Here is a 19,555-nt window from a genome sequence, read left to right on the forward strand (position 1 = left end):
ATAAGGAAGCAACTAAAAAGGATTTGGAAATCACAAATCTAAGGCTACAGAATGAGAAATTAAAAAGTGAGTTAAGGCATGAAAAGTAACTCATGGAGAGAATGAATAAACCAAATGAAACAATTAAACACTTTGAAGAAATGTTGAGGTCATCTAGAACTAAAGACACCTTTGGACTTGGATACATCAAGCACTCTTCATCTACTGAAGAAGGAGAATCATCCAAAAGTGGAGAACAAAGGAATACAAAATCCAAAGATAAACCTAGATGTCATCACTATGGAAAAATTGGTCACACAACCAAGATTTGCAAAAGCAAAAATGCTATGCAAACTCTTAAACCTAAACCAAGTAGTAATTGTTTTAATTGCAAGAAAGTATGACATCAAGCACATAAATGTAGATCAAAGAAAAATGACTCAACCAAAAAGTGATCTAAATTCCAAGGTCATTTCTACAATTGTCAAAAGTATGGACATAGAGCTCATGAGTATAGATTTAAGAAAAACTCAAACTAGTTACCTTAAAAAAACTCATACATTAAGGAAAGACAACTCCTATAATTGGGGTTACAATACATGGTACAATTGTCACTATTGTGGAGAATATGGACACATTTAAGAGAATTGCATCAAAACACATTTCAAAGGAAATTACAAGAAATGACTAAATGGAGAGATAATATGTTTTATTTGTCTCAAAGTTGGACATATCAATAGAAACTGCAAAACTAGAACACCAACACCAACACCCAGTAATGGAAGTGACAAACCTGAAGGAAAGGAAACATGGATAGAGATAGTAAGAGCTAGAAGCAATAGAGTGGACGAAACTGTGATCACCCAATCTGATGGATCGGGTGATCACATCACATCTCACTAAAGAAAGAAGGTATGTAGGAACTGTATACTCAATGTTATATTTTACATCAATTCCTAGCATATAACTGATAAAGGCTTTTTAGTATAGACCGAGTGATCAAGGAAGGTAATATATTGGCCAAATGAATTAGTTATGGCTGAGTGAGTAACCTTGACCGAGCTAACATGGAGACTAAGCTAGCTGTAATAAACCAAGTACGAAGACATTAATTGTAGCTCTAAAATAAAAGTTTGAAGGTATTTATTGAATTTGGACATTCATTTGCATTCACCAAGTGATCAAAGAGCTTACAAGAAGATTTCAAGGCGATTGAAGCAATTTTAGCGATGAGAGCAAAAAAATCACAATAGTTTATCAACAAATTTGTGAAACAAAGTAGGTATTATTCTTAGTGCCGAGCTAAATATTCAGTGAAGATATTTGAAAAAGATCTTTATTTCAAATTCTAGTTCAGATTTGCATCTCAAAGTGAAATGATGAAGGACAACAGTGAAAGAATCATAATAAATGATCAAAGTCCTCCATCAAACTTCAAAAATTCAGTGAACCTCGAAAATAATTTTGATGCTATTGGAGCCTTATCATCAATTCCACCTAGAGTCTTGATTGTTCAAGATTTAAGATCATATTATTTATGCAAGGTTGGAGAAATCATAGATTTTGAGATTAGAGCAGCTTATGATAAGCTATGCGTTGATGGAATCCTGAAGGATGAATACAAGATCATTTCTAAGAAAGGGCTTACCCATGTCCTAAGATTTCCAAAGGTTTTCGAAGTTGAATGGATAAATATTATGCTCAGCTGTATTCATGATATGAAAATATGGTTATAAGGTGGGTCAATCAAGATTAACAAGGCTTTCATTAGCAGGGTAACTAGGTACCCTACCTTGGATCGACCAACGAGTATTAGAAGCAGAATGAAGAATGAAATTGAAAATCTGACCATAGAAAAGTAGAATGCTCATGGTATGTCAATTGATGGAATTGAGAACCCATAAATTAAATTTTTTGTTCATGTGATAGCACACAAATTTTATCAATCTAGTAGATTGAACAACATACCCTATGTAGCAGTGGATTTGGGCTACAAAACTATAAAGAAGGATCATTCATATGATCTTGTCAAGCTGAAACTTCACCAACTTACATAGAACTTAGAGGCAGTGAGGAAAACGAGTAACACCTCTTGTAAGTTTAGATCCTTATTAGTTTGTATATTTTTCTATGTATAAAACTCTTTTCCTACTATTGGAATAGTTGCATAGGGTAGGAATAGAACAATTGTAGAGCAGATTAACGATCTAATTAGTAGATTGGGAGAAAAATTTGAAGCAATAATGGACAAATACTTTAAAGAATTCAAGGTAAAGATGAGGAACAAAATGAGAATTTCTAAGTCAGTTGTGGATAAATACTACGATGAAATATGTTTCATTGTAGATACAAATTTTGTATATGCACAAATAGTTTTGTTGAGGGTAGCATGGCTAAGGCCAATGCCCTATGAAGTAAATGCAGATGAGGTAACTACAATAGTTACTACATGCCCAAAGAAGGGAAGAAAAGAAAGAGTAATATTAATGAGGGTGGTAATAAGGAACAAGAAGAAGGGTCTGGACAACCTACATAAGCTAAGGAAGGAAAAGGAAAAAAACTTGCTATTGTGAAGTCGAAGGTCACCAAACATAAAAAAGATTGTTGTGATTGAGCCTAAGTTAAAGGTCAAACTGAAAAAGGATATGCAAGAAATGGTGACACATCAGAAGCCAAAGGGTAAGGTGATCATCACTAGGAACAGGACATCTTAGCCCCCTACCAAGAAATTAATAGGAAGTCAATCTAAGAAGAGGAAACTGACTGAAATACAAAAGAAACCAACACAAGAAAAGTTGAGGAGAAAAACTAATTGTAGCACAGGAGGAGGAGGAAGATGATGAAAAGACTGAGTCAGATGAATCTGTTGTCACAAAAGTTTGCACCCTTGTCCAAAGTTTTTACCTAAGGACAACCTTTTGAGACATGGAAACAACCTCCAAGCTATAGGACTTGAGCTGTGAGGCTGAGTCTCTAGAGAAGGGCGACTTCCTTTTCTATCAGGATGTACCTAACTACTCTTGGAGAGGAAAAGGGAGAAGGAATGCATGAAAGAAAATATACCTACTCTAACCTAAAGGGGTGATGCACCAAAATAGAGTGTTTGAACTTATCTCTGCCCATGAATGCACAATCAACCAGTTATAACCTTAAAGGATACATATTCAAACCTTGCTTAATTCAACAATCACATGTAGATCAAATAACAAATAGGAAGAAACCTCACTTAATATCATTCGAATGTCAAAAGTAGATACAATCATGCAAATTGCATAATATAGACAAAAACATTAACCAGAGGCAAAGCAATCTTGCACAGTGTGTTAATGGCTAAAAGAGACTCAGTAGAGGATTATAATGGTTCAAAAGAATGATAAATTATAGTAGTATGCATGAGAAAATACTAGAGAATCATAGGAAGATCAACCCTTATAGAGATTACAAAATCTGCCTTTATAGCTTAGGCATAAGTGAGATATTTGTAACTAGAGTTACTCCACAACCACTATTTTAAATGCTTAGAGAATAATCAAATAACTCTGGAGAAAATATGATCGTGGCATAGATTCAAATACAATGAAATCTAATATTTTTCCAAAATAGAGCCTTGAGAACACATAACGATGCTATTAAGTCACTTTGACCAAGTAGATGGATAAAACTAGAGGTGGTAGAGTGTTTTTCTTCGATCACTGGGCATGAAATTCATTAGAGAGTGGCTGGAATCGATCATGAAGATCATATCATGAAAGAAAACATCTCTTTCCCATAGTTAGCTCGACAAACTAACAAAGTCAATAGGTCAATTGAATCCAACAACCAAGATGGGCCACGTGGGCCAATAATCTTATTTCTTTTTGCCACCCCACAAAGTCTCCACACGGTTTAACGATTTTACTTTTAACTAACTGCACCACCCTCAAACTTAACCACGATAGTTAACAAAAAATGTCAACCCAACTACCAATGCTAACTGCAGTGTTTACCTCCTTGGGCTCGTAAAGACATGTGTCCTTTGGGCACTTCCTCGCAATGTCTAAATTTCTTGCAATCCCATTATGCGGGAAAGCACTGATCATTGATCTACAGAAGATTGACAATTGATGAAAATCTTTGTCATTACTGAGCTTGCCCCATTATCTTTTGGGCCCATGGACCACTCAACATCCACCTCAGCACGACCTGGCATCCAACTGGCACCATTTTCCAATCTTGGCGGCCCACACGGAAGGATGAACCCACTACTCCATATGTCACAATGTCGCTTCCCACATTTTCAAAAGGTCTGAAAAAAGGCAGAATGCGAGAAAGCAACTGCCAATAGAACCCTAGCCATACTCCAGCTCACATTGGTATGTTAGCATGATACCTTACTTCATCTATGGCTCACAAGAAAGAAGACCCATACGCCATGTGGCAGTGAGGCGCTTACCCACCTTATGTAAAGGTCGTTCACTTTGAAGAAGTGAGAAAGCGCTTGTTGTAGATTTGTGCAAGATCTAATGGCATGGAAAATTGTAGGAGCCAAAAGCAAACTAAGAAGATATGGAAATATTATAAGGTTTTATTTTCATTCATTTCATATTTCCATGGTATTTGAATATTTTAAAAAATGGGAAGCGGTCGTTTATCATTTAAATTCAAATGTGGCAATTATTGTGGGAGAAAAATTTGGCCAATAGATTCTAAAAAACTTCAAATAGTGAAGAGACTCCCTCCAATGATTGTGGATTAGGTATGTGCAAAATTGATAGAATTTTAAAGTATTATGGGAGATATTCAGTATGATTCTTTGAATATTGATGGTCAAGTTAAGCTTGAAGGTGCCATGATTATGATGATAAAATTTAGATGCACATCCCTGGAATTGGGTAATGGATTTCTAGTTGGATTGTACAAAAGAGTGGATGCAAAGTGGAAATGGGCATTGTCCACCAAAAATTAAATAAGAGAAACAACACTGGCACAAGCTATGCTAGATTTGGGGAAGACTCATATGTCTATAGCCCTTAAAGATTTTATCAAGAAGTTTATGCCACGGGACATGGCATAAATGGTTTTGAAAAATAAAACTCATGAAGTTGAGAAAGACAATATTCATATATGGAAAGAAGCATTTGGATTGCTTACTCCATCTATGGAAGTGAGGGAAGGTCGAGATACAATCGAACTCAAAAATGAAATACAAACAAGAAGTGGCCAAGTTGACTGAGGAGATTCAACAACTAGTTAGTCAGTGTGAATAGAAAGAGACTATCACAATAGAAGATGACATTGACACCCCTCCACCTAATATGAATACACTAAATGAAGAGGAAATTCAAGGCTTAATGAAAGATTCAAGAAAACTATGTACTAACCCAATTTTGTTATAGATAGTAGAAAATCCAAAGCTTGAAAATAAGAAGATTGATGATGTAAACATGACATCAATTTTAGAAGATACAAGTGTCGAGCAACTTGCTAAGGCTTTAAATGTGTATACATCATTAACTTTTATGCCTATTTTGCAAAAGGAGGCAAATTTTGAAAAAGACTCATGCACTAAATTGGTAGAAAATGAAATACAATAGATAGAGTGAGAGGCTAGTCAAGCTCTTATTCAATTGTCGAGTGAAAATGCTATTTAACAAACAATTGTGACACCTATGGTGATTTCTACACAAGTGCATCAATCAAAATCAAGATCAAGTGAGAAGGGGAGACACCTGCACTTATCACTACTAAGTGATACACCTTCACGATCTCAAGATGTGACTCATTCAGGTGAGGAAGATGACAAGTTAGTGAGCCTATATGAGGTAATTAAGTTACGTATGTATGATTTGAACAATCTTACACTAGAGAAAATACAAGAGGTACAAACTTTGTTGAGTCGTAAGGAAAAACAAGAACAATTGAGAAGAGAGCAGAAGAGAAGACATGAACTACATACTATCAAAGATATTTCTATAGATGCATTTGAAATTGGAGATTTGAACAACCAGCATACATTTTGGATCAACTTGTATATTTAGTTGATAAAATTCAGACATAAGACATAGGCACCAATGAAAAATTATTATAGTGGTCTAAAAGAGGAATGGAGCAAAAAGTGTTACATAAAGTCTCATAAGAACTTGTGCATATACAAGTTGAGCTCTCTACATTAGTTACATAGCTGGAAACAATTTTACAAACCATTAATTCCTTATATTTGAAATTGTGTGATATTTATTTCCTTACAAAAGATACAATGCACTCATTAGAGCTATTACATGCATACATTAGAGCAAGTGTGATATTACATTAGAGCAAGTGTTATTGCATTGGGCAAGAATGCAAGTTCAAGCTCATCCTCTTATAGTGAACTAACATTCAGTCAAAAGAGGTTAGTTGAGCTCACAAATAAAGATATAAAGATGAGGCATAAGTTGACACTAATTCAACTTCAACTATTTCCACATATAGAGATTATTCAGAAGGTGTTCTCTGTTGCCAAAGGCATTTTGAAGAAAGATACACAATTTTCACATATAGCCGAATTCATTGATCTAGTTGTCGAGGTAGAGATTCAGTTTCAAATTTTGGAACAAGTTTAAGAATGATGGAATAAAGGCTATGCCAATATTGTGGCAAATCATCAACAATTCAATTAGCCCCAGTAGCCTCAAGTTCCATCAGTGACAAAAACAAGGGGGATACAAAGATGAAAGAATAAGACAAGGTGAAGAAAATAAAACAAGGAGAAGCAATGCGTAGATCAAAGATCAGATATCAAATATTATAGGATCAAACTATGGTCTTAGGGGGAGTACTCATTTTTAAAAGAAATGATTATTTTATTCATGACAAAGTGTTTTTGCCACTAACATCCAAGGGGGATATTTTTGATCTCTAAGTCTTTGTTGTCAATTAGTGTCCAAACACTTAGTCATTTACTACGCAAGATTACAAGGTCATCATTGTGACCATGTTATCTAGTAAAGGTCAAGCATACAATACTTATATCGAGTAGGATAGTGATTGCCGAGTATCCTATAGCGACCAAGTAGATGTATGAGTCGAGCAATATATTTGGACCGAGTATGTTGAAAAGTTATCAAGTGCCACACAAACAAGAATATAGAAGCTGAGTCATAACATGAAGAAGTATACATGAATGAGCGTCAAAGCATTCAAGTGCTGAGTATTTCAGTTTAGAGATATAAGTTTTCAATGACACAAACACATATGTAAACCATTTTGGTTGAATTTTATATAATATTTAATATTTGTAGAACCAGATAAGAAGATGATCGCATGTCATTTCAAAAGGTAATGATCCCAAGGTGTGCAATTTAATCAATTAGAAAATGGGATTGAAATGGAAAAAGATGATGAAGTGTAAGCCACAGATCAAGATCTAGAACCTTCACAGAACATCTATCTAACAAGGATTCTAACCCTAGAATCATGTGTAGAGAGAATGACAAATATCCTTATATGAAAGTATGTGTGGAGATACCTATGAGTGTATGGGCATGTGAAGGAGTGAAAACTTAGATTGAAAGAAGATCATAGAGAGAGCAATCATAGAGGTGAAGGACTGAACAGAGTTATCAGATTAGGAGATTAGATCAGAGATGCAACAAAGAGGAGACCCAAGATCAATTTACACAGAGAACCAAGGGTCAGGTACTGAATCATATATTGTTAATTGAGATAAAGTAAATCTCTTAACAAAGCTGTCTTAACAGACCTATGCAAACCTCCTAACAAAGTCCTTCATTGTGAGTGTAAAATCCTTTAACAAGGTGAGACCTAATAGTCTCTTAAGATTTTAAATAGCAGACTCCTCACATGGTAGATCACATCATATGATCGAACATTGTAACCCTAATAGGCTAACTTTATTGTTGTAATAGTGAAGATTTGTGGGTTTCATCCCTACTCCAGTTTTGCCTTTATCTTGAAGTGGTTTTAGGTAACCAAATCATTGTGTTATGTGTTGAAATCTTTTATGAATGTGATGTATTTCATTTATGTTTCAACATTACAATTTTAATGGTAGATCTATTAAATGAGATGAATTAGGTGGGTGATCCAACAATAGTGGGTGCCACGTTTTGACCAATTTTGACATTGAAATCAACATTTTTGAAACAAACCTCACATTTGAGTGACTATATCTCTAAAACTATTAATAATTTGAAGATGATGTAAACTAGTGATTTCTAGTACTTTGTTCCTACTTTGTAACCATATTTTTTTATTAATTTTTTTTAATTTAAGTCAATTTTTTCTTCTCCCTCGAAAAGTGGTACATATGAAAATCAATATTTTCAAAGAGTGACAATCCGCTTGACAAGCATAACTTTTTTTATACAAATGATAATAAGATAATTCTTTTGATGTTAGATTTGTAACATCAATATCTAGAGGATCGATTTGGTTTGATTCAATTTGGCTGAATATTGTATAGTTTATGAAGTTTTGAAGTGACATCAATCGTAATTCAGACATATGTTCATTTTGACAAGCATAACTTGAAATCAATATATCATAAATCAATTTTTTTTATTCAATAGAAAGCTAACTCAGTAACCTATTTCCTAGAGATTTTTCAAAATTTTTGACCTAATTTACAATTTTTCCTGAAGTCTCAAAGTCAGTTGATGTTTAATTGTTAATCAACCTATAATGAGTTAAACTCATATTTGAAATTCTTAATGAATATATAATACCTATTAAAATTATACTCGTTGGAAAGCTTTCTTCGAGCAACACAATTTGACATTTTTAGATTTATAGTAGGAGGTCATTTGATCCCAATTTTGAGGGTCAAAAGGCCACTTTTTTATTTTTTATTTCTAAAAAAGAACAAAGTTTCTTTTAAAAACATGTTTGCATGAACATGTTTTTAAAAATTAGGTATGTAGTTGCAAACCTTTTTTCATTAAATGTTCGTGCAAACATATACTATTATGTTCACGTGAACATATACTATTATGTTCACACGAACATAATTTATGTGTTTGCATGAATAATAGAGTTCGTGCGAACAGTCTTAATTCATTTTTTAAACATTTCCAATTTTGTTTGTGCCACAAAAGTGGCAACCACTATTGTGGGCTCACCCAGGTGTGGATTTATGAAATTGATTTTGAAGTCAAAAGTTCAAGATCCTAATTCACCCCCTCACCCCTCAGTATCTTGTTTCTCGTATACTTATTCCAACAATTTTAGTAGCTTTGTTCAAATATTTATAAGCCTTTCACTTAAATGAGTATCCTAGGAATATACCTTTATCACCTCTAACATCATTTTTACCATTTCTAGCATCCTTGTGAATGTAACATATACTTCTACATATTTTGAAATAACTTACATTTGGTGTATGACCATACTACAACTCATAGGGTGTCTTATTTGTTCCTTTCTTCAATCGAACTCAGTTGAGTCTATAAATAATAGTACTAATTGATTTTGTCTAGAATATTTGAGAGACTTCCTTCTCAATCATCAACGTTCTTGCATAGTCCATGATAGATCTATTTCTCCTTTTAGAAATGTCATTATTTCGTGGTGTCCTCAGTACATATAACTGTCCTTTGATACCATTCTTAGCACAAAAGTCTGTGAATTCAACATAAACAAATCCACTACCTCTATCAGATCTTAAATATTTCAAAGATTTACCAAGACCCTTTTCAAATATTTCTTTGTACCATTTAAATGTATCAAAAGCACATGATTTCACTTTCATAAACATTATAGTCATCATCTTTGAATAATCATCCATAAACAATATAAAGTATCTATCACCATAGTAATTGTCAACTCCAATTGGATCACATAATCAGTATGCACTAATTCCATAATATCCTTGGAAGTGCGTTTCTTGCTAGAAAAACTAAATTTTGTCATCTTACCAAGTTGAGATTCTTTGCACATAATATTTTTTAGGTTTTTGCAGATTTGGTAAGCCTCTTACTCTTTTCTGTCTATTGATTTTCACCATATTTACCTTATATTCCATAACCACACATCCTCAATTCTAGAAAATAAACATGTCTTAATTGTAGGATCAAGGTAGAATAAGTTACCTTTATTTTAGATTCCCATTCCAGTTAGATTACCTTTATCATCAAACATCTTGGCCTTCCTTTTCTCAAATTCCAGCTTGTGACCCGAGTTATTCAACTGAGAAACACTCAAAAGATTATATTTAAGTCCTTGAACCCAATATGCATCATCACATCTGATCTTATCATTCATCATTAGCGATCCTTTACCTTTCACCGAGTATGAAACATCACTACTTAACAATTCTACAATCATCAATTTCTTCAATTTTTTCAAATTTACTTAGATCACCAACTTCATATGATGTCAAAAATATCTATCAATAATCCATGAATCATTCTTAGTAACATGTTAAATAAGGGCAGTTTAATTCTCATACCTTTCACCATTTGGTTCTTCTTTGATTTCATCAGAGATCATTTCAACTACTTCCTTGTCAGCATTATAACTTGTCAAGTGGTATGCTCTTCTTCAATAATGTAACATGAATTCTTGCCTTATCTTTGTAATCTTTGTTCTTCCTATATTTGTAATCTTTCTTTTCATTTCTATCAATTCTATTAGATTTTCTTCAATTAGGACATTTACCAACAAAGTGACCAACCTCATTGCATTTGAAACATTAGATCAAGAGAAATTTACCTTTGTATTTACCTTTACCTCTTGATAACCTTCTTGTAAGAAATGCTTTAATCTCATCCAGATCATCTTCAATTTTAGATTCACTTTCTTCTTTGGGTTTCTTTTCTTTCTTTGGGTTTCTGATGGTTAGTGAAGACTTAAAATAATTTCAAATTTTAACCATACTTTTATCATAATTTCTCAACTCAAATGCAGTCAATCAACAAACTAGACCATCAAGTGTCAGATCATATCCAAACATAGCTCTTACTTCTTGAATAGTTGACACTTTGATAGCATAAACATGCAAAAGAGTTCTTGAGATTTTACTTACAATTTCAGAATCCAAGATGGCACCTCCAACAACTCTGATTGCACTTATAGAATCCTTGATTCAATTTTTATATTGTGCAACATTTTAACCTTCTTTCATTCTCATATCATCATACTTACCTCTCAAGATTTCAACTTTGGCTCTTCATACATTGTCATCTCCACTAGAGACAAGCTTCAATTTATCCCACATTTACTTGGAATTGGCACAGTTCTTGACATCATCGAATTCAACATTATTGAGAGAAGATGAAATATCAATCATTATATTGTTGCGATTCCTTTATTCTTTCATTTTCTCCACAGTTAGGGGACCAACAAGTGTGACATATTCATTCTCCAACTAGTGTGTGAAATTATCTCCAATGCCAAAAAGATGCAGCTTCATTCGGTCTTTCTATGAGGAAAGTTCTCATTGTTCAGCTTTGGTGGCTCTCTCTTATACATTTTGATCTTTATCTCAAGTTCCTTTGAACTTATTTCTTTAAGCACTCATCTATGATACCAAACTATTAGATAACTAAGAGGGGCCGGGGGGTGTGAATCGGTAATGTCTAGCTATCTAGTAGTCTCTTTAAACATTTCATCACCATCAAAGAAAAACAAACATTAACAAAACTAATTTCAATATATCCAATTACATGGTAGACTGATCAAAATCTATACTTAACTCATATATCAAATTCTTTCCAAACCGTTATCAAATAGTTCCTTGCATTACTAACATTCATTAATTTTTTAGTTATTATCTAGTGATATCTTAGTTATTACTGAGTTGTAGTAAACTATAAAATATGTAAAATAACTTGTAACACAAATAAAATTCAAACAATTTTGACACCAATATTTTAATGTGGAAACCTTGCTAAGCTAAAAGTCACCTAGGATCAATGACCCAAAAATTTCGCTCTTTTGAAGTGATCTCTCTTAGGAGACTGCTTTGTTAAAGTGACCTTGTTAGAGGAATTCACCAAAAGATCATCTAGACCTTATCACCCCTTGTCTATGACTAAAAAGAGTGGCGTAAGTTAAAGGACTTGCAAACACCACTAGTAAATGTTACCACATAGGATTTCACTTAATTGTTCTAATTAAGTAAATTTTTTTTTTTGATAGGACCCAAAATATTTTACAAAGAGCAAAGCACATAAGTATTAAAAGTCCAAATGAAAGTATGCATCAACACTCAGAGTAATAGTATCTAGAACCAAAGAACCCTCAACAAAAGGGCAAACAATAGAGACAACAAAAAAACTAGAGAAAGACAACAAAAGAATAGCTAGAAAGTCTTCAATAGGTTCACAGCCAGAATGGCCAAAATGTCCATTTTAAGTGTAGAAGCCCTTAGCTCATCAAGCTCTTTATCTTCCAACACCTTAGGTTTCTTTGAACTTTCTCTAGTATGTTTACAAGGTCTTTGATCATCCTTCAACTCCTTATTGCCATGGTCCTTTCTCCCCTATTCCAACTTCTCCAAAAGAATCTTAATATTTTCAATAATGACCTTTAAAATCAAGCAACTCTGTTCAAAAGTCTTTCATTGTGTTCTCAATACCCATGACTCTTCTACCTAACTTATCAACCCTATTCTATAGATCTTTCACCATTTTGTCTGTATTTCTAACTGTCTCCTCTAGGGATGGAACTCTTTTCATCATATTGTTTACATCTTCAACAATACCAATAAGATAGGTAAGTCTGTCCAGGTGTTGGCCCAAAGTTCTCTACCCCCTATTGGTATTACTAAGATGCTCAAACTCCCTCCAGATATCTTGTGTTTGATGATTTCATAGAATTGTTAGATCCACTCAGCGCTTCCGCTAACTTTTTCTTCCAATTGTTAAATAGTAACAATGTTAAGTTATCATTTTGATCAAAGAGGTTTGATTGATCAATTTTATATTATGTATCTTCTTGTACTCAAAATAAAAGATTGAAATAGTCAACTAGGGTATGGCCCTTTTAATTATGTAATAATATAGGACTATGGTCCCAGGAAAGACTAGAGGTTTTCTTCTCTGTTATTTCCTACCAGTGCTTGTTGAACGAAGTTACTTTATTCTATTATTATTATTATTAATATAATCAAGGCCTTGGAAATTTAATGATCAAAAAAACAAAAAAAAACAATGTTAAGTGATCTATTAATACTAGGAACTACATTTGCTTGTTTAGATATCTGTTCTTTCTCACTGTCTATCTTTTCTTCACTCGACTGATTCTATCTTTAAAAAATCTTCTTCTTCTCTTCTCTCTACTTTGTTCAATTCACTTGTCTCAACAATCTCCTTCTCACACTTTCTTCAACAATTAGCACTTCCTGCATTTTTAACACTTCAAAATAATTGGCTTCTAGCCAACAACATGAGATCAACTCCACAACCTTTTGAAATTAGCTCAATAGCCTAAACTGTCTTGTTCTCCTCCTTAAATAGATATCTCAATGCTTCCAAATCTTCCCATCTTTTTTCACCTTATTAGAATCATCGATATATGTTTACAACTAAATTCCTTCATACAATGAATTTAGACACATAGAAAATATAACATTTCGTATAAATTTTTTCTATCCTTACACTTCTTCAATTTTCTTTGTTAGATCCTTCTTTAATTTTCCCATCATTGATCTTGCATCAAAATTTGACTCTTGCAATAGACATTCTCAAACATTCCAATTTTCCATCAAAAGTCAGCCTTAGATTCTAATTTCTCAAACTTGTTCATCTGGTCATCATTGGGTAAACATTACATTTACTTGAGAAACATATAAGTTGATTAATACTAACTCGCTTGGGAAACACTGTGTTCTTCCTTCCTTCATAGTTTCTCGAGTAATATTGTAGTCACTCAGTGAGTACAATCTCTCTTCATTAATCTTGTGACTCGGTTAAGCTTGTGATCTTCAATACTTCTCAATAATACATGATTGTGAAATAATCAAATCAATATTACATAATCATTTTATAACTCATTCAAGTATCCATTGAACACCTTGCATATCAACTTTGAATTCATCATACTTTGTTCAAATCCTCTTCATCAATCAATTAGTTATGTCTAGCTATCTAGTAGTCCCTTTAAACATTTCATCACCATCAAAGCAACATAAACATTAACAAAAATAACTTCAATATATCCAATTACTTGGTAGACTGATCAAAATCTATACTTAACTCATATATAAAATTCTTTCCAAACCGTTATCAAATAGTTCCTTGCATTACTAACATTCATTAAATTTTTAGCTATTCTCTAGTGATATCTTAGTTAGTACTAAGTTGTAGTAAACTATAAAATATGTAAAATAACTTGTAACACAAATAAAATTCAAACAATTTTGACACCAATATTTTAATGTGGAAACTTTGTCAAGATAAAAGTCACCTAGGATCAATGACCCAAAAATTTCACTTTTCTAAAGTGATCTCTCTTAGGAGTCTGCTTTGTTAAAGTGACCTTGTTAGAGGAATTCACCAAAAGATCATCTAGACCTTATCATCCCTTGTCTATGACTAAAAAGAGTGGCCTAAGTTAAAGGATTTACAAACACCACTAATAAATGTTACCACATAGGATTTCACATAATTGTTTTGATTAAGTAAAAAAAGGTTTTGATAGGACCCAAAACCTTTTACAAAGAGCAAAGCATATAAGCATTAAAAGTTCAAATGAAAGTATGCATCAACACTCAGAGTAGTAGCATCCAGAACCAAAGAACCCTCAACAAAAGGGAAAACAATAGAGACAACAAAAAAACTAGAGAAAGACAACAAAAGAATAGTTAGAAAGTCTTCAACATGTCCACAGCCTGATCGACCAGAATGTCCATTTTAAGTGTAGAAGCCCTTAGCTCGTCAAGCTCTTTATCTTCCATAGCCTTAGGTTTCTTTGAACTTTCTCTAGTATGTTTACTAGGTCCTTGATCATCCTTCAACTCCTTACTGCCATGGTCCATTCTCCCCTATTCCAACTTCTCCAAAAGAATCTTAATATTTTCAACAGTGACCTTTAAAATCGAGCAACTCTGTTCAAAAATATTTTTCATTGTGTTCTCAATACCCATGACTCTTCTACCTAAATTGTCAACCCTATTCTGTAGATCTTTCACCATTTTGTCTATATTTCTAACTGTCTCCTCTAGAGATGGAACTCTTTTCATCATATTGTTTACATCTTCAACAATACCAATAAGATAAGTAAGTCTATCTAGGTTCTGGCCCAAATTTCTCTACCCCCTATTGGTATTATTAAGATGCTCAAACTCCCTCCAGATATCTTACATTTGATGATTTCATAGAATTGTTAGATCCACTCAGTGCTTCCGCTAATTTTTTCTTCCAATTGTTAAATAGTAACAATGTTAAGTTATCATTTTGATCAAAGAAGTTTGATTGATCAATTTTATATTATGTATCTTCTTGTACTCAAAATAAAAGATTGAAATAGTCAACTAGGGTATGCCCCTTTTAATTATGTAATAATATAGGACTACGGTCACAAGAAAGACTAGAGGTTTTCTTCTCTGTTCTTTCCTACTAGTGCCTGTTGAACGAAGTGACTTTATTGTATTAATATTATTAATATAATCAAGGCCTTGGCCATTTACTGAGCAAAAATAAATAAATAATGTTAAGTGATCTATTAATATGAGAAACTACATTTGCTTGTTTAGATCTCCATTCTTTCTCACTATCTATCTTTTCTTCACTCGACTGATTCTATCTTTAAAAAAATCTTCTTCTTCTCTTCTCTCTACTCTGTTCAATTCACTTGTCTCAACAATCTCCTTCTCACACTTTCTTCAAAAATTAGCACTTCCTGCATTTTTAACACTTTGACATAATTGGCTTCTAGCCAACAACATGAGATCAACTCCACAACCTTTTGAAATCAGCTCAATAGCCTAAACTATCTTGTTCTCCTCCTTAAATAGATATCTCAATGCTTCCAAATATTCCTATCTTTTTTCACTTTATTAGAATCATTGATATATGTTTACAACTAAATTCCTTCATACAATGAATTTAGACACATAGAAAATATAACATTTCGTATAACTTTTTTTCCATCCTTACCCTTCTTCAATTTTCTTCGTCAGATCCTTCTTGAATTTTCCAATCATTGATCTTGCATCAAAATTTGACTCTCGCAATAGACCTTCTCAAACATTCCAAATTTCCATCAAGAGTCGGCCTCAGGTTCTAATTTCTCAAACTTGTTCATCTAGTCATCATTGGGTAAACATTACATTTACTCAGGAAACATATAAGTTGATTAATATAACTCGCTCAGGAAACACTGTGTTCTTCCTTCATAGTTTCTCAAGTAATATTGTAGTCACTCGATGAGTAAAATCTCTCTTCATTAACCTTGTGACTTGGTTAAGCTTGTGATCTTCAATACTTCTCAACAATACATGATTATGAAATAATCAAATCAATATTACATAATCATTTTATAACTCATTCAAGTATTCATTGAACACCTTGCATATCAACTCTAAATTCATCATACTTTCTTCAAATCCTCTTCATCAATCAAATGATATGGTACTTTCTCTATTTAGCATAATGTCGAGCCAACTAAGTCTTTGACATCAATGAAAATATAGCAAATGATATGACTCTTTCACATACATTAATAAAATCATCACCTAATAATCTCCTACTATCAATTACAATATCAGTTGGGGCTAACACAATCCATATGGGACCAGGAGCACCTATTGGAAGACACATCAAATGATTAAATTTTAGCGATACCATTGTTATTGTCTATTTTGTTTATGTACTACCATATGTTGAATTGATTTACAAGGAAGAATTATTTTCAATTTAAAAATAGGTAATATAAATTAAAAAAAATTCAACGTAAAAATAGCTCTATTTAAAAACAAAAATTGATTGTAATTAAAACTTTAAGACTTTCATTGTAACCATTTTTTCTAAGTGATGAATAAATTCCATATTTGATATTGCATAAAGAGAATAGAAATATTGAAGTACACAAATGATGCAATACAATTAATTTATTAAGATTTGATTTTAAAAAATAAAATAAAAAATATTTTGTCTAATTAGTCTAATTTTTTTATAATAATATATTTTATATTATATAAATTCAACATCTAATTCTTTGGTTGTATTTGTACTTTTGACCTCTTTAAGAATGATTTTATTTCAACTTTTGACTTCTTATACTATAAATAAAATAAAAAACATGTATAGTTCTTCACAAATAGTAATACTTCAAAAATTACAACATAAGAGCAATAGAAAAGAAATGCACCTATTTAAGTAACCAAAAAAATTGTTATAAAAATATATTTTAAATATAACTAAATAAAATATAATTGAATATTTTTAATATTATACAATACTTGAAGATACCATTAGTAATGATAATGTTTCAAAAAGGACTAGGAGCACCTAATTGAGGACACATGGAATGATTTAAATTTAGATATCTAAAAATTAATTTATATTTGAATTATAAGACATTGTTATTGTCTATTTTATTCATGCGATATCATATGTCGAATTGAATTAGGAGGAATTATCTTCAATTTAAATAGAGTTTATAATATAAGTCTAATGAAACTAATAATTTCAATTAATTAAAATTGAATTAAAGCCTTATATTTGAGTTACACAACTATTTTTTTTATTTTTAAAATGATGAATCCATACATGAATGAAAAAAGACTACATGATCTTATTCATAAAGGATAACTCATCATTATTAGTACTTGCCGACAGTCTAAGTATAATTAACTAGTTATTGAATTATTTTATTCCAACCAATCACAACAAATTAAAATTAAATATTTCTTCCAATGTGCGAAAATTAATATTTTTTTAATATAGTTTACATGTACATTTCTTAAGTTAGTAAATTGTGAAAATTATTTATTGATTACGTGGTTGGTAATGAAAGTTTAAGTCTTAACAATTTCTCAAATCTATGCAATTCTGAAAAATAAATAAATTCTAATATGATATTTTTATCTATACTTATAAACTTGTATATAGTATAGCTATTTTAATTTTTTAATAATAAAATTGTATTTTTAGATATAAAGAAATTATATTTATAATATAATAATTTTTAAATATTTATTATATTATATTATATTTATTTATTGTCTTGAATTTTTCTATACTTTTGAACATATATACTAATCTCTATTTATTTTTCAATTATTTCATATTTCATTTTAATTATTATTTTTATTAATTAATTAGTTTGTTTATTTATTATAATGATTGATATTATGATATTATATATTATTTAAATTAGTTTAAACTTATAATCATACAATTTAATAATATATAATTTTAATAAGAAAATAGTAAAACTACAAATACAAATATAATGTTTTGCAAAATAATATAATAAATAATTATATTACAATATTTTTATTTTTATTTTTAATGTAACATCATTTTTAAATATTAAAATAAACTATATAACTTATATTTAACCTTTAAGTTTTAAATTAATTGAAAAATTATGTTTATTTTTTATATTTTATATTTTATTTTAATGTGGCAAGTACTTAGCCACTATGTGGCACTTGTTGTACTTGTCATAAGCAATATTGCTATTCTTAGCTGTGTTTTCTGGGTAGATTGTGTTACAATTTTTGCATCAATGTTTCGGGTCACACTCTGTGATCCATCATCAGGATGAGAGAGCCGAAGGAAAAAAGTCGAAAGATTGTAGACCCAATGAGGATAAAAAGGTGGGGAAAGGAAGGGGGGGGGGGGGTAGGTGCATCACAATCGAGAATAGTTTGAGGTTCAACAATAAGGTAAAAGAGGGGAGGAGAACCTAAAGAGAATAGATAAAAATACATTGCTTCAATTAATCTTACTTTATAATTATATCAATAAATATTTATTTTGTTTACCATAACTACATTTCATTAACTATAACTACAATTAACTATAGCTACAATGCAAGTACATGCCACTAGGTGGCACTTGTTTATTTTGAGGATCCTAGTATTTGATCACATCTATGAAAAAGTCTATTAATTAAGCCGATAGGCTTTTTTATTGTGTCATACAATGACCTGAAAATTGTCTTACATCTGAAAATTGTCAGATGTTGGCCAGAATATACTAATTTGAAATGCTACTTAATATGAGATACTTTTTCCATACATTATCTCCGCTCCAAAATTTGCAACATTGATATGAGACCAATTATTAAAAATTATATTGTGGCCTGATATTGCAATTTATTCTCCCACAACAAAAATTCCCAAACCTTAGTAAATTAAAATTAATCACTCTCCATTTATATTTAAGCGAGTTCATTTCCAATTCCTTTTAATCAAAGTATGAGGTTGTAGTTAAAAATTAAAATATTGTTTTATTACTGTTTTGAGTTCTTTCATTTTTCTCTTGTACTGTGTGAACTTACAATATATTAATGATAGAATTCTTCATCCATTAAATATATCTTGAAATTGTAAAAATAACGGTGGAGCATGATCTTTTACCAACTACCATCCACCACCCCCTCCAATGCAAATGCGTAGGGACCAAGTACAATGCATGCAGGTGGT

This window comes from Cupressus sempervirens, chromosome 5, assembly GCF_028749045.1.
Source record: "Cupressus sempervirens isolate cs-2001-9-10 chromosome 5, ASM2874904v1, whole genome shotgun sequence".
Classification (NCBI taxonomy): domain Eukaryota; kingdom Viridiplantae; phylum Streptophyta; class Pinopsida; order Cupressales; family Cupressaceae; genus Cupressus; species Cupressus sempervirens.